Source organism: Gossypium hirsutum, chromosome D03 (assembly GCF_007990345.1).
Source record: "Gossypium hirsutum isolate 1008001.06 chromosome D03, Gossypium_hirsutum_v2.1, whole genome shotgun sequence".
Classification (NCBI taxonomy): domain Eukaryota; kingdom Viridiplantae; phylum Streptophyta; class Magnoliopsida; order Malvales; family Malvaceae; genus Gossypium; species Gossypium hirsutum.
In genome coordinates, this window is record NC_053439.1 from 33,044,757 (window position 1) to 33,058,228 (window position 13,472).

The window sequence follows — 13,472 nt, forward strand, 5'->3', positions numbered from 1 at the left end:
AAGTTCTGGTTGAGTATAACACGCCTATCAATCATATGAGGAAGCTGTAGAGAATTATAGTGCCTTTAAGGCCACACAATATATGAGTTATCGCCAATAGCTATAGTACGCCAAGTTTACTCAAACGATGTGCAACTAGGTTCTGTAATGTGATTGGTTGGGAGTTAATTGAAGGGATTGACTGGTCAAATAGCAACGACATAAGATTTTCTTTTATATTTTCTCCAATTTTTGTAGGACATTAAAGGGACAACTTTTGTATGCATTTGATACTTGTCAAGATCCATTAAGAGGTACTCGGGGATATATATATGTTGAGAAGGGAACGTATTGAGGGTTTTTCCTTCCTTTAATATTACTCCCTGCTTCTTGTTCTTAAACTTAAATGTTCTCTTTTTCTTTTTAACCTGGAAGTTAAGGTTTTGAGTTAATCAATGGATATTCCACCTCTTGGTAAGTTTGATAGCTCTGTATGTTAAGTTTTTGAAAGAGTAAAGATGTTAAGAAGCTTATAAACAGTAAGTTATGAATGGGAGGCCTTGCGTAAGGGTATTCTGTAGTTGAGGTAATAGCAAATTATCTGTAAATGGGTTTTTAATAGTGGTTTCATGTTAAGTAGTTGTTGCTGCAGGTTTGAGATGGATGTTCAAGTTTGGAACTCCAAGCTACAGTATAAGATACGATCCGCCACGGTGTTGAGTCGAGTCGTATTTATGTTTCCCGATCGTCTATGATGAAGTAAGGAACAAATGAATAGCTAGTAAGTAGAATTGGTGAAATAGGCTCAATATTGTTTTAAAACAACAAGGGTTCAGAAAATGGCTAAATGGATGTGTTCGGTTATGGAAAAATTATGGAAATACAATAGGCTCAAGAAACAAGTAAGAACCAACACTAATAAGTGTCGACCCATCACTTATTCGTTTAATGAGATGGATAGAAGAAATTCAAACAAAAACCTTCGACCCACTATCTAAAAAGAAAGGAACCTCGATATAGGGTTTGAACGCCACACTTGGTAAAGTGATAAGTTCGGGATAAAACAAGGAACGGGTTGACGCCACTAGCTTTGTAGATAAGCCAACAAGTCTTCGTACAAAATTGGAGAAAAGTAATTCTCACCAAATGAATAGAGTTTCATTCCAATTGATCAAAAAAGTGCTTTACAAAATCTGAATACACCTATTTATAGTGCTAAAATAAGGTAGGTAAAAAGTCACAAACATCCACTTAATTTGCTAATTAAGAAAAACTGATTAAAGATCAAAACTCTTGGCATTCTTGGAACACGTAACTTCCACATTGAATTCTCTTCAATTCAGCTAACTGTTCATGAAAGCTTGAAATTGTCTCTTGAGTTGTCCCATGGGTAGCCGAATGGACATCATCTCATTAAAGAAGTTTTGAATGCTAAATTTATTCTTTTTAAAAGAATAAAAACAATCAGCAGGAAGCTAAAGAGTTGCTGCCGAATTTAAAGGGTATAAAATGCCCTTTAAAACGTCCTTCAATGGTGAATTAACTCCCTTTGTAACAGCTACTTCATTTGTGATCAGTTAGCACTTGAAAGGTCACTTTATTTAAGTTTGTAACAACTTTGTAATGTAACGGTTGTGAGCTAAAGAAACTCCTGCAATTAAAACATTAAAATGAACTTATTAAATTTATTAAACACTAATTAAACATGTAAACAATAAATACTTCACTTAAATAAATAAACTAAACTCACAAATTAACTATTCCAGCAACTAGTTAATTTAAGAAGCAAAATTAAATAAACTTAACTCATGCTTCAATAAATAATTCTAGAAACTAGATTAATTAAGAGCAACACTTATTAATTAAAGTTCAACAAAAATACTTATTAATTAAACTAAGATGAGTTGATTAAATGATCAGCAACTCAATTATTTACTAAAGATGAACTCATTAAAATTTCAGTTCAACTTGCAATAAATTTCAAGTTACGCCTATTGGGTTACTCCTTTCATGAAGAATGGAATCAGCTTCGTGTTCTCTCCAAACTCGATCCATATAGCTTGCCAAAGCTTCTTTAAAGTTTTTAGCTCGTGACCTATTTATAGGCCCTTAGGGCAGTTCAATAGAGACATCCCGGGCTGAGATCGTATCATTCCCCCTCTTGAAAATGACTTGTCCTCAAGTCGGAATCTGTATCAAAAGGAGACAAATCAGCAACATTAAAACTGGCACTAATATTATATTCTCCCGGGAAGTCAAGTCGATATGAATTTTCATTGATCCGTTCAAGAACTTGAAATGGACCATCTCCTCGTGGTAATAACTTAGATCGTCGTTTGGCTGGAAATCGTTCTTTCCTCATATGAACCTAGACCCAATCACCTGGTTCAAAAATAACTTGTTTTCTTCCTTTGTTTGCTCTTTGAACATAACTTTCAGTACGAGCTTCAATGTTAGCTCGCACTTTTTGATGGAGCTCATTGACATATTCAGCCTTTTTCTTGGCATCTACATGTATAAATTGATGATTAGGCAATGGTAACAAATCAAGGGGAGTTAATGGATTAAAGCCATAAGCTACTTCAAAAGGAGAAAACTTAGTAGCAGAATGAACGGAACGATTGTAAGCAAATTCAATGTGAGGTAAACATTCTTCCCACGACTTTAGATTTTTACGGATGATGGCACGCAACAAAGTAGTTAATACTCGGTTTACCACCTCTGTTTGTCCATCCGTTTGTAGATGACAAGTAGTCGAAAATAATAGCTTCGTTCCAAGCTTTCCCCACAATGATCTTCAAAAATGGCTCAAAAACTTTACATCACGATCGGATACAATCGTTCTTGGAATTCCATGTAAACGAACAACTTCCCCAAAGAAGAAATTAGCTACATGAACAGTATCATCAATCTTAGCACATGCAATAAAATGAGACATTTTCGAAAATCTGTCAACTACCACATATATAGAGTCTTTTCCTGTTTTTGTTCGTGGTAACCCAAGGACAAAGTCCATGGATACATCCGTCCAATGAAGTTTGGGTATGGGCAGCGGCATATACAAACCATGTGGTTGAATTTTGGACTTGGATCGTTTACAAGTCACACAACGCGCACAGACTCGTGCAACATCTGTTCACATTCTCGGCCAATAGAAATGTTCTTGTAAAGTAGATAGGGTCTTAGTTATACCAAAGTGGCCCATGAGACCTCCACTATGCGCCTCTTGTGTAAGCAATTCTCGAATCGAACCTTGTGGTATGCACAACTTGCCTCCCTTAAAAAGGAATCCCTCGAACCTATAAAACTTCTCAAAAGATCCATTCTCACAAGCAGCAAAAATATTACCTAAGTCAACATCAGCAACAAACAATTTTTTCAAATAAGAAAACCCAAGTAACTTAGAATCAAGATAAGATAATAAGGTGTACCTCCTCGATACGGCATCAGCCACTATATTTTCTTTACCTTTCTTATACTTGATGACATATGGAAAAGATTCAAGATATTCAATCCACTTTGCATGGCGTTTGTTTAACTTATGTTGACCCTTGATGTACTTTAAAGCCTCATGGTCAGAGTGAATCACAAACTCCTTTGGCCACAAATAATGCTGCCACGTCTCAAGAGATCGAATTAAGACATACATTTCCTTATCATACACAGGATAATTAAGAATAGCACCAATTATCTTCTCGCTGAAATACGCCACCGGTTTTCCATCTTGTGTTAGCATAGCCCCAATTCCTACACCTGAAGCATCACATTTGATTTCAAAGGTTTTAGAAAAATCAGGAAGTGCTAATAAAGGTGCTTGGACAAGACTTTGTTTAATTTCATTGAATGAATTTTCTTGCTCATCTGTCCAATAAAATGCTGATTTTTTTCTTAATAACACTTGTCAATAGTGCAATAATTGTGCTAAAATTAGGTACGAATCGTCGATAAAAACTAGCCAGCCCATGAAAACTTCGGATTTGGCTAATGCTAGTCAGACGCGGCCATTCTTGAATCGCTTGAACTTTCTCTTGATCAACTTCCAATCCTTCGAAACTCACGACAAAACCTAAAAACACAATTTTGTTAGTGCAAAATGAACACTTTTTAAAATTGGCATAGAGTACCTCTTGTCTCAACGTTTCTCAAATCTTCCGCAAATGTTGAACGTGTTCTTCCAATGACTTGATGTATATCAAGATATCATCAAAATATACTACACAAAATTTTCCAATATAAGTACGCAACACATGATTCATTAATCGCATAAAAATACTAGGAGCATTTGTAAGACCAAATGGCATTACCAACCATTCATGCAAACCGTGTTTGGTCTTAAAGGCAGTCTTCCATTCATCGCCTTCTCGCATTCAGATTTGATGATATCCACTTCGAAGATCAATTTTCGTAAATATTTTGGCACCACTTAACTCGCCAAGAATATCATCGAGTCGAGGAATAGGATGTCTATATTTGATGTTGATCTTGTTGATGGCACGACAATCAACACACATTCGCCACGACCCATCCTTTTTGGGCACAAGTAAAACTGGCACCGCACAAGGACTAAGACTTTCTCGGATGTAACCTTTATCCATAAGTTCAGCAACTTACTTTTGCAACTCCTTGGTTTCTTCCGGGTTAGTTCAGTAAGCAGGTCGATTAGGAAGTGTAGCTCCAGGCACTAAGTCAATTTGGTGCTCAATGCCTCGAATGGGAGGCAATCCACTAGGCACTTCATCCGGAAAAACATCCTCAAATTCCTGTAAAAGAGACAACATAGAAGAAGGTAGATCTTTGGGTAATTCGTTAGTGTTTAGCAAAATTTCTTTGTACATGAGTACAAATACAGGTTGCCTCAAGGTTAATGCTCTCCGAACATCACTTGCTTTTGAAAACACACTCATTTTCTCAATGTTTTTTTCTTCTCCATGTTTTTCTTCTACTGCTGCCTTTTCACTTTCTTTTAAATTTTTACCTCAAGCTCTCTCATTTTTCTTCTCTTTCCCACTCACACTCTTTTTTTATTTTTCTTGCATTTGTCCAACAGAAGTTTTGAGTTTGATTTGGTCATCGTATACTTGCTTCGGGGTTAACGGTGTAAGTGTCACTTTCTTGCCACAATGCTTGAAGGTATACCTATTGGTATAGCCATCATGAACCACTCTCCGATCGAATTGCCATGGTCGCCCTAACAGCAAATGGCCCGCATGCATAGGCATCACATCGCATAAAACTTCGTCAGAATATTTTCCAATTTTGAAAGTAACAAGAACTTGTTTCATGACTTTAAGCTCACCTCCACCATTGAGCCATTGAAGCTTGTACGGGCTGGGATGTTTGGGGGTTGGCAATCCTAACTTCTCTACCATGAAAGTGCTTGCCACATTCGTGCAACTTCCACCGTCTATAATAATACTACAAAATTTACCTTGGATTTGGCATCTCGAATGGAAAATATTCTCTCATTGTTGCTCGTTCTCCACTCATTGAAGACTTAGACTTCGTTTGATTACAAGCAACTCTCATTCAACAGGGTGTTCCAAATTCTCTTCTTCGTCAGAATTCAATTCGACCTCATCTTCCTCTTCATCCTTCGTTTCAATTTCACCATCAGCACGCAATATCATGGTGTTCCGATTTGGACACTGACTTGCGATATGTCCTCTTCCCAAACATTTAAAACATTTGATATCTCTTGAACGGTTGGACGAGCTCTCAATGGCTTTTCCTTTGCTTGATTCGGCCAAAGGCTTGTTTTTTTGGGCATCATCGTGGACTCCTTTGTTCGGTTTGATGGAAAAATTTTGCTAACGCCTTGTTCCCATCTTGAAGAAGTTGTGTTGGAATAACCTCGAGTAACACCTTTTCGCTTCATTTGTTTTTCCACTTTGATGGCCATGTATACCATGTCTGTCGCCTCAATATAATGTTGAAGTTCGACTACGTTAGCAATATCACGATTGAGTCCAACTAGAAAACGAGCCATCGTTGCCTCGCGGTCTTCTTGCACATCCGCATGAATCATCGCCACCTCCATTTCCTTGTAATAATCTTCTACGCTTTTAGTTCATTGAGAAAGATTTTGAAGTTTTTGATGAAGTTCTCGATGATAATACGAAGGAATGAACCGCCGTCGCATTGTCACTTTCATTTCAGCCCAGGTGGTAATAGGTCTTTCTCTGTTGCCTCGACTAGTTGTGAATTGATCCCACCAGATCATCGCGTAATCAGAAAACTCGATTGCGGCTAGTTTGACCTTCTTATTCTCAGAATAGTTATGGCAATCAAATACCAATTCAATCTTTTTCTCCCACTCTAAATACGCTTCAGGGTCAGATTTGCCTTGAAAAGGCGGTATTGACAACTTTATATTCTTGAGATCATCATCTTCTCGTCTTTGAACTCTTTGGCCTCAATTCCGTTGTTCTCTTCATTGAACACTCACATTGTACCCTTCGTCACTTTCAGCCCTACTAATTTCAAGTGGTTCATCTTCATTAAATTGTTGTCGGCCACGATTTCTAGGGGGACTTTGAGGTGTCCTTCTCCAACGTGCTCTCTCTTCAACCAAGTCTAACCTTTATTGTATCGGTTTAAAAATTCCGGTCAAAAAGTCGCTCCACCTCGCTTAACATGGCTTGAAGAGTAAGGCCTGGATCATTTCGAACAGGTTGTCATGCTTGTCGCTCCTCCATATTTTGATCAAAATTTTGTGACATAAAACAAATTAAACAATCCAAAACTAAAGATAATAATAAAAAAAAACCTCACAACAAACCTTATATTCACTCGAAAAAAAAATGTTAACACTCACGCTCGTGTTTCGACTCGTATGTTGGCTTTTACCTCCTCTCTATTGTGCTCACGCTCTCGTGCCTTTTTCCACTCCTTCTTTTCTCGTGACTTTGTAAGCAGACTTGCCAAGGCTTAATTGTAGGCTTAGGGGTCGGTTACAAATTTGGGAAACAGGGGAAAAAATGAATAGGAATAGGGTAGGTTGAGTGTGGCGTTGGGGAAGAAGAGATGGGGGAAGAAAATCAATTCTTTGTGAATCGGGAAATTTCCAACTTTTTTTTTTGAAATTTCTATTTTTTTAAATACTTCAAAAAGAAATAACAATGAGAAACTTGCAATACAACGTGAATTTTGTTTTTTTTTTCAAAAAATTTTTTTCTTCACGAACCTATTCTATCTTCGTAAGTCCGTACTTCTCGTTTTAAAGGCTCTGATACCAAATGATACGATCCGCTTCGGTGTTGAGTCGAGTCGTATTTATGTTGCCCGATCGTCTATGATGAAGTAAGGAACAAATGAATAACTAGTAAGCAGAATTGGTGAAATAGACTCAATATTGTTTTAAAACAACAAGGGTTCAGAAAATGGCTAAATGGATGTGTTCGGTTATGGAAAAATGATGGAAAGACAATAGGCTCAAGAAACAAGTAAGAACCAACACTAATAAATGTCGACCCAACACTTATTCGTTTAATGAGATGGATAGAAGAAATTCAAACAAAAACCCTCGACCCACTATCTAAAAAGAAAGGAACCTCGGTATAGGGTTCGAACGCCACACTTGGTAAAGTGATAAGTTCGGGATAAAACAAGGAACGGGTTGACGCCACTAGCTTTGTAGATAAGCCAACAAGTCTTCATACAAAATTAGAGAAAAGTAATTCTCACCAAATGAACAGAGTTTCATTCCAATTGATCAAAAAAGTGCTTTACAAAATCTGAATACACCTATTTATAGTGCTAAAATAAGGTAGCTAAAAAGTCACAAACATCCACTTAATGTGCTAATTAAGAAAAACTGATTAAAGATCAAAACTCTTGGCATTCTTGGAACAAGTAACTTCCACATTGAATTCTCTTCAATTCAGCTGACTGAATGTTCATGAAAGCTTGAAATTGTCTCTTGAGTTGTCCCATGGGTAGCCAAATGGACATCATCTCATTAAAGAAGTTTTGAATGCTGAATTTATTCTTTTTAAAAAAACAAAAACAATCAGCAGGAAGCTAAAGAGTTGCTGCCGAATTTAAAGGGTATAAAATGCCCTTTAAAATGTCCTTCAATGGTGAATTAACTCCCTTTGTAACAACTACTTCATTTGTGATCAGTTAGCACTTGAAAGGTCACTTTATTAAGTTTGTAACAACTTTGTAATGTAACGGTTGTGAGCTGAAGAAACTCCTGCAATTAAAACATTAAAATGAACTTATTAAACTTATTAAACACTAATTAAACATGTAAACAATAAATACTTCACTTAAATAAATAAACTAAACTCAAAAATTAACTATTCCAGCAACTAGTTAATTTAAGAAGCAAAATTAAATAAACATAACTCATGCTTCAATATATAATTCTAGAAACTAGATTAATTAAGAGCAACACTTATTAATTAAAGTTCAACAAAAATACTTATTAATTAAACTAAGATGAGTTGATTAAATGATCAGCAACTTAATTATTTAACTAAAGATGAACTCATTAAAATTTCAGTTCAACTTGCAATAAATTGCAAGTTACGCCTATTGGGTTACTCCTTTCATGAAGAATGGAATCAGCTTCGTGTTCTCTCCAAACTCGATCCACATAGCTTGCCAAAGCTTCTTTAAAGGTTTTAGCTCGTGACCTAGTTATAGGCCCTTGTGGCAGTTCAATAGAAACATCCCGGGCTGAGATCGTATCAGTATAGGTGAGTGTCAGGTGAGTCTTTACCCTAACTCATGAAAGTTAATTTAAATTGTAAATACGTATGTTGATATCATCACAGATAACTAGTAAGCGAGTGAAGTGTCGTAAAGTTGCTGCATGTTCACAAGTAGGGTAAATGAGTTTTATAAGAATATTATGATGTGTGATATAAATGCATGAAAATCAGGTATGGAAAGGAAAATTTTTAAAAGAATACGAATTAGTCAAGTATGTGAATGAATTTGGGTAAGTATATTTTGTGTGGGATGAGAAAACATCCATTTGTGATGCCTCTAGTAGGGCAGGTACATTGCTAATCGGATGGGAAAATCTGGAAACACAAAAATATATAGACTTTTTGTAACACCCCGAATTTTGGGCCTAGAAGAAATAGGTTTTGAATAAGGGAACAATTAGGAGACTACACATAAATATTTAGTTGTGCAAGGAAGTGACATAAATGAATGTCTACTTCAGTGGTTAAGTGATTTAGGAGTGTTTGGAAGTGTCATAAAAGTCAAGGGTTCAAGCCTTGGCTTATGCAAAATTTTTATTTTAAGGGAATAAAATCTTTGGATCTAGATAGTAGGTTCTTAAATTATTGTGGTTAAAATATGATACAAAGGAGTTGTTAGTCTAGTGGTAAGAGGCGTGTGGAGTGTACATGGGGTCTAAGGTTCAAGTGGTGGTGCATCAAAAAGAGAGTATTTATTTTGCTGCCTAATTCGAGTGGGTGGTAGAGTTGGATTGGAATACTGCTAAATGGAGTTTGAACTGGTCATAGAGAGAATTGAGGAGGAATATTTGGAGAGATTTGGGGAGAGAATATTGGGATTTTGGGAGGTTATTGTTGTGGAGAGCTATATATCCATCCCATTTGTTCCTTGTTTTCGATGGGAGATCAGCAAGGTTTTCAAGGTTTTCGTCGCTTTCTCCAACCTGCATTGCTTCCATTCCTAACTGGTGGTGGTCAAGGTTGATTGGCACATTGCCTGGGAACCAAGGGTGCGATGATCATTGATTTTTGGAATAAGAGTGTTCGGAACAAAGGGAATCCGCAAATCGCATTAGGTGTGTAACCACCCTACTGTAACTGTAGAACGGCAAAAGCCGAAATGTCAGAAATACAGCGTTTGAGACCACACGAGCATGCGATCGCTCGTGTGGTAAGCTAAACCCACGAATCATGGGCGATAGACTATAGAGGCCTCCATGAACATTTTCATGCGTTTAGGCCATAATGGGCCACGTTGGGCCGAAATGGGCTGTGTGGGCTCAATGGGCTTGTGGGCCCTACACGGATGAAATCCACGGTTTATGAAAATACTGAACTAGGCTATGTAGATCTCATAGCCGTGGCGAAATCTGGGCTGAAAGGGCTACACGAGAGTGTGGGCCCATTTGGGCCGAGTAATGGTCCTTGGATCCATTTACACCGTTATGACCATTTAGATTACCTGAGCCGCTGAAGGCGACTGCAGACCTTTTGAGAGGTCCATAAATGACCAAAATACCCCAATAGGGTAAAATAACCAAAATACCCCTATAGAGTAAATTGACTGAAATACCCCCGTAGGGTAGAATGACCGAAATACTCCTATAGGGTAAAATGATTGAAATACCCCCATAGGGTAAAATGACTGAAATACCCCCATAGGATAGAATGACCGAAATACCCCAATAAGGTAAATTGATCGAAATACCCCCATAGGGTAAAATGACCGAAATAACCCTATAGGGTAAAATGATCAAAATACCCCTATATGGTAGAATGACTAAAATACCCTCATAAGGTAAAATGATCGAAATACCCCCATAGGGTAAAATGATTGTTATACCCCTAGGAGATGAAATGACTGTTATGGCTTTATGTTATGTATGACTGATTTGCTCTATGATATGTATGACTATGATTGAGCATGACATTTTGTATACACGTATGATATTACGTAATGATATATTACATGGGGATGGGTTGTTATATTTGGAGTAAGTGTACCGTACTGATAAGGTTGCACGGGTCGCCTAAGATGACTATGGACCTACTGATGTCTATATGCTGTTTATTTTACTAGTAGCTTTGCTGCAATACTGTTTAGTGTTGTAACCGGTGCTAATCTTGGTATGTCTGGCTGGGTGGGTCGATTTTATTCCCACATGGTGTGTTTGGCGGGATAGAGTGGTGTGTAGAGGCTAGATTGGGTAAGATTTCTAACTGCATATTTGCACTCATTAATGATTTTGTACTGTTTCTACATCGATTAATGATATTACATACTGTTCACTGCATGACTGATATCTGTTACTGTTATGGGCCAAGGCCCCATTAATAATATTATTGAAATTGGGCAAAGGCCCTACTGATTATTGGCTTTGTGACGGGCTCAAGCCCAATCATTTACTGTTACGGGAAAGGGCTTAGGCCCACACTGAACTGAACTGTTACTCTAATGGGCTTAGGCCTAAACTGCATTTATCTACTGTTTAATTGACTGTTTGCTTGTTAGGGAATTACACACTGAGTTTTCGTAAACTCACCCCTCTGTTTAATTGTACAGGTAATCCCCAGTTGCAGGTGCGTCGGTGCTGCGAGGGACTCGGAGGTGGCCACACAACTGCAGTTGTGCTACACTTGCTTTTATTTAAAATTAAATTTTGTGTTGGGTTTTGTTTATGTAATAAGGCCATTTATGTTTGTTTAAATTTTTAGTTGGGCTTTTGCTTACTTATTTTAAACTGCTAGTTTAGCAGAAGATGAATTTTCAAAATAATTACTGTTTTCAAAGACAAGAAATTTAAACATTAGAGTTTTCAAAAGCTTCCACGATTTTAGATCAACCTTTTATAGCAATAGTAGATAACAAGGTAAACGTTTTTGACTAGATGATTTGTTAAATAATAATAAATGGGTTTTTAAACCTAGAAACAAATTTTTGCCAACGAGTTCAATTTTCGCTAAACACCTCAATGTGACACCGCCATATTCGACCATAACTCCTAGGCCGGGTTTGGGGTGTTACACTTTATCAGCACCTTTGGTGCTCTAATTCATGCGGTTTTGTAGTAATTTTTGTCAAAATTCATACTTTAATTATAAAATAATTAATTTTCACTTAAAATACTAACATATTAAATTTTAATTATTTTTTATAATAAAATTTCACAAATTTGGTTTATTTTAGACAGTTTTGCACAAAATGTGAAAATTGGCTTGACAGACACCTCGAAAGGCTTGAATCGTTTGGGTAATTTTTGCATCAAGTGCACCAAAAGCAAGGCTAATTAATTTCTTTCCAGCTAAGGAAGGTCCAAATAATTATTATTTTATTTACTTTATATTTAATTTTTATCCAAAATTAATTGGGTTAGAAATTAATATAAAGCCTGAAAGAGAAAGTGGCCCGGTATGTTGAGTATATAAGCCTGATCCACCAAGAAAATTGGCAGCCTAAAACCGTCCCTATGGCTGATCCAATCAGTTGATTTTAGCTCATTTTCCTACTTGCAAAATAGTCCTTAAGCTTCTCTTAAATGCTATTCAAATCCCTCTACTTTCTGTGCCTTTATCTTTTTGCCACAAGCTAAATATAGCAATGTTGAAACATTTAAACTTTGCACCATATGTGGCCTACCAAGGGAAAGTGAATGACTGAAATTTATTTGCTATTTTTATCAGCCATTCGCACCTATAAATACCCCTCTTCCCTTATCATTCAACACACCATTGATTCCCATATTTCTTGCCCTCATTCACTCACTTTATCTCTTCCCTTCCCTTTTTTTATTTTCCCTTGTTCTTGTTCATTCCCTTGTCGATTTCCCTCATGAAAAAGAGCTTTTCATCCACCTTGTAATAGAAAATTTCAATTGTTTGTGGAGGCCTCGATTCAATAGAACGAGCATAGAAGAAGAGCAGTGCACTAGTCTAGCTTTAGAGAAATCTTGGATATGCTTCCTAGTTCCTTCTTTTCTAAAGTTCTTGTTTATGTTGTGATTATGAATATGAATAATTGTTGTGTTGTTGTTCTTGTTCTAATTAAAATGGCTTAAAATAATTCGTGTTAGATTGATTGCATTCTGTCCACTTCAATTATTAAAATCATGTTTGTGTTGTTATAGGCCTTGGTAAGTTGTTCAATTAAATAAAATCATGCTTATGTTATACTTGCATTATAAAATGTAAGGTAACGAATGAATTAGTTATTAAACGTATTGAAATTGTAATTAATTGACATAGTATTCAATTGGTGCATGTTTAATCTTCTAAGGTAGCTGAAGGTTAAATTAGCGCCGGTATTAAATGGTACATTAGCCTTGCATAACTTGCAAGATTATTGTGATTAAATTGTTTCAATATAGAAATATATTGTTACCTCATCTAATCTTAGATGTGCTTATAAAGATTGATTAATTGTTTAAATTGACATTGAGAAATGTTGAAGAGATTGGTTAATTTAGTAAGTATGTACGTGCAGTAGTTAACAAATTACCAAGTTGCCATGAAAATATTCGTAACAACATGAACATGGGTTTAGTAACTATAAGTTAAGGAATGTAATCGATCTAACACAATTATGTCATATTGATTAAGACTCAATTTTTCGAAATCGTGCATTGGAATTTTTACTTTTTATTTTTATTACTTAGTTAATTTTTAGTTTTTAAATCACTTATTCAAAATAACATATTTTTCTTATCACCAAAGTGTTTGATTTATATTTCATAAATAATTTTCTTTCACAATCCCGTGAGTACGATAACTCGACATTTACTTGTCACTTTATTAGTTGTT